This window comes from Gymnogyps californianus, chromosome 16, assembly GCF_018139145.2.
Source record: "Gymnogyps californianus isolate 813 chromosome 16, ASM1813914v2, whole genome shotgun sequence".
Lineage (NCBI taxonomy): Eukaryota > Metazoa > Chordata > Aves > Accipitriformes > Cathartidae > Gymnogyps > Gymnogyps californianus.
In genome coordinates, this window is record NC_059486.1 from 17,143,568 (window position 1) to 17,147,506 (window position 3,939).

The following is a 3,939-nucleotide window of genomic DNA, read 5'->3' on the forward strand; positions in this document are numbered from 1 at the left end:
CTAATGGTGTCACGATGCCTGTCGATGCCTTCGAGGTTGCCCTTAGCACACTTTTAGCTTTGTAGCAGACCTCACATCCCTCTTGTTCCCTCAGAGGACTTCCCGAGTCCATATCTGTGACCCAGCCCAGTCATTCTGTCCTCCTTCCCTCTAGCTGTGCCTCTATTCATTCCCTGGCCCTCCGATGACATGTTTACTTGGTTCAGATCCCTTCTGGATTTAATCGCTGTGTCTCCAATCCTTTTTCTGTCTCTACCTCCCTCGGGACTCTTCTTTTCCCAGTCACGATGCCTCCCGAGACCTTCCTCGTGCTCCATCCATCTTGTAGCACTTAGGTGGGGCCATCTTTGAGCCACAACACTCATTTGTTCCTCTACGCTGTCTAGGATTCCTGTGTTCAGTCCCTGGCCACCCGAGACCGTGCATACTCTGCTTGGATGATCAACCGAGTTCCTCCCTGTTGTCCCTAAGCCTTCTTTTGTCTGTCGGCCCCCCTCGACAACCTTCTCCTCGCGGTCAGGCCGCCTCCTGAGGCCTTCCTCGTTCTCCACAGCACCTTGGAGCACTTTATCTCCCTTTCTGTCTCTCTTGTTCCGGCAGAGCCTCCCTTCTTTCTTTGCTACGCAGCGCTCCTTTATCTTTTTCTCTGCCATCGAGGGTGTCTCCGTTCATTCCTCTCCCATTCGGCCGTCCGTAGTTTGCCTAGATGCCCTCCTGAGACTCCAAGGCCCTCGTGGTGTCTCCAAGCCTTCTTTTCTTACCCTGCCCCCTCCCAATTCCTCTCCTCTCTATAACAATGTCTTCCGAGTCCTTTCTCGTACTCCACAGCACTCTCGTAGTGCTTTAGCTCCCTTTTGATTTTATTGTTTTGTGCTCTTCAGAGCGCTCTTATCTTACTCTTTGCCATTTAGGATGCCTTCATTCAGCCCCCGGCCCCTGATGACATCTGTACTTTTGGAAATCCCCTTGGAGTTCCTCATTGTTACCTCTGAGGCTTCTTTGGTCTCTCAGGGCCCCTGGCGACTCCTCCGCTCCCTTGCCGAGCTCTTGTGAGACATCGCCTACGCCCTAGAGCCCCGTTTTAGCTCGGGAGGATGCTCTGCACCCCCTCTTCCCCTCGGAACCCTATCCGTTACGCCGGTTGGTCTTTCCGTCCTCTCGTCTGTTTGGTGCGCCTCCATTCGGTCCCCAGTCCCCTGAGGACGCCTGTACTTTGTTCGATTCCCTTTTGAGCTCGTTGCATCCCCGAGACTTCTTTGGTCTCCCTGGCCCCTTCGGGATCTCTCTGATCCCCGTGACGATGCCTCTTGTTCCTCGAACCTTTTCCGAAGCCATCTTTGTGCTCCAGAGCCATCTTTTTGTTTTCTGTCTTATAGTATGTTTCTATCTGGTACCCCAAAGGTGTCGAGCGTCACCTCAGATCTCCTCCTGAGTTCTTCAGACAAGGCAATAGCCTTCACCTATTGCCATTGATGCATCTCCCGTGGTGTTTTTTGTTCTGTTTTGCACCTTATTTTTGTTCTAGCTCTTTAGGTGTTAATTGGGCTGCTTCATACAGTGTCTGATACGTTTCTTGTATTTCCATGGTTTTTTAGCGTTTTCTGCTCTTTGGGACTCATCTAGTTCTGTTAAGGGAGTCGCTCAGAGAGACCGCCAAGGTGACCCTGAATCATCGGCAATTTACCATAAATAATTTGCTTTGCAACCGGAGATATTTTTGGGAAGGGATTCTTACGGGATCTAATTCTGCTTTGTCATTCGGTCCTATCCAGAAGGCAGTTCTGGTAGAAGTTAGGTAGTACGTATGGTCTTGCTAGAAATGAAGCGTAACCCCATGGCATTTTGGGATTTTTGTAGGAAAGTAAAGCACGTCGTTTTTGATAACAATATTGTTATTGCGTTTAACAAATTACTTTCTTACATAACTTAGCAGGACATCTATCTTTGTCTATCTACGCCCCGGAAAAATTAAGTTCAATTCCCTACCCGGTCACGTTGCTGATGCAGCGTAGATGTAGTTGTAGAAAAAGAGCAGGTATCGTCATTTCCAGTAAGGGTCGCTTTCTCTGTTCAGCGCTTTGCACGCTGTAAACTGAAGGCAGATGAGAAAACTCCCTGTGCTCCTCTGGCTGCCTTTATGTCTTCTGGTGGTTGGCCCCTCCCCTTTCCCAGGGGATTGTGGGAAGGGGGTGTGGGCGGGGCCCGGGTATATGAGCCACAGCCGCTCATCAGGGAGCTCATTCTGCTCCAGGGTTTCTTTGGTGTTGGTGCTCTGCTGTTTCTTCAGTTGATGGTAGTTTTTTGAGTTGTCTAAGCTGTCTGGGCAGATGTGTGTTGGCATTTAGAGAAGTGGAGGTGTCTGTTTGAGGTAAGAGCACTGGGACCAGTCAAAGTTCAGCAGCATATATAGTAGAAAGTATGCTTGTATGCAGGTGTGGTTTGTGTTTTTTTTTTCCCCTGGTCAGTAGTTTTGTATTGAGTGTTCAGGGGTGGCAAGATAGTTTAATAGTATGCATTTTTTTTTTTATTGTTCTAGGTGCCTTGTGTTTTTCTGGAATTCCTGACTCTATTGAAGATGGAACCTTGTTTTCTTCCCTGGTTTTGCTGTATACTGTGTGAGCTGCTGATATTCTCTCTCTTAACAGGACTGATGGTGAGATCATCTAGCAGGGCTTAGGGTGAGCATCTTGCATGTGCCTGTGTATGGAGTTTTGGCATTTTTCAAGGAAAGCAGCAGGGACCTAAGGCATAGTGTCTTTCAGGGTATGGGATGGCTCATCGCCTTTCCCCATTGCCCACAGAGAACCGTGTTGTCCCTAGAACCTTTGCAGCTTGCGGCAGGCCCCTCATAGATTATAAGCATCAGGAGTTCACTTGTGTTGTGGGCTTGTAGCAGAGCCCAGCATCTGTGGGAAGGAGGTGGCTGCAGAATGCAGGGTGCAGCTCAGAACAGCTCCTGAGGAGTGGCCAATGCGGGGGGTTCAGGGGTGCAAATACAGGGCAGGAGCTGTCAGGAAGCAGTGGGGTTCCTTCCCGGACAGTTCAGGAGGTGAGAAGGGGTTTGTAAAGTTTTGAGACTGGGGATGGTTGGGAAAGGGAGGAGGGTTCATTGGCCTTTCTCAGTTGGTTTTGCAGTTGGATTTGGACGTCGATGAGGTCTGTTCTGTTTTAGTCTTCCCCACAGCTGACGGGAGGTACAACAGAGTCACAAGAGACGCGGCGTAAACAGTCTGGGCCTCCGCATCTCAGTATGCGGGGCTCAATGTCAGATGAGTCTCATCTCGTAAGGCATTAGGTATGTAAAAATATACCCCCCAGAACTCTGAGGTCTCCGCTTCTCCGTGCCTTTTACTTACTTTGTTCCCCGACTTAATTTTTGCATCCGTCCCGATGTCACAGGCATTGTTACTTAGAAGCATTGACTAGGCACTTATTTCCAGCGTGGGTTTGTGTCGCCATCTTCCCTGGAATTTCTTGGAGACGAGGGTGTGTATTATTTGTGCTTGTAACAATCTGCAGCCAGGGGTCGTCTTTTATCACAGTCCCGGGCACGCAAGCTTTTTCTGTTATTCCAGTTTTGCCTTTTTCCTTAAGTGTCCAATGAGGTTTTGCTCTAGTATCAGTCATGGCAGTTATGTTCTCTTGTGCTTAGCACCGGTTTCTGTAGTCGTAAGGTGTCCATTTTAGATTTTTGAGTCACCATGTCACGCCATCGTGGCCTTTCCATCGGCCGACCGCCGCCGTTATTCCCTAAGGGGCTTTGTAGGTGAGGAGGTAGTTTGTGTCGCTTGTTTTCTGTGTGCTATACCCTATGTTACTCAGGTCTTGCTGTTCCCATTGGGTTCTTCTGTGTTAGGCGAGCACATTGGTAGCCACACCGAGGGTCTCGTGTGCCTCAGCCCATCAGCATAATGCTAACCGAGCGCTTCCTTTCTTTGT

The 3,939-nt window shown here is 49.4% G+C and overlaps 1 long non-coding RNA gene across 2 annotated transcripts; it reads left to right on the forward strand.

Annotated features, from left to right (window-relative positions):
• Positions 1–2,283: 2,283 nt before the first annotated feature.
• On the forward strand, positions 2,284–3,639 carry LOC127023091 (uncharacterized). Of its 2 annotated transcripts, none has more exons than XR_007767399.1 (4): positions 2,284–2,368; positions 2,537–2,678; positions 3,173–3,295; positions 3,400–3,637. It is a non-coding gene; the product is annotated as an uncharacterized LOC127023091 (long non-coding RNA). The 2 variants fall into 2 exon arrangements; XR_007767400.1 differs by lacking the exon at positions 2,284–2,368 and adding an exon at positions 2,415–2,432 and having other exon boundaries at positions 3,400–3,639.
• The last annotated feature ends 300 nt before the right edge of the window (positions 3,640–3,939 follow it).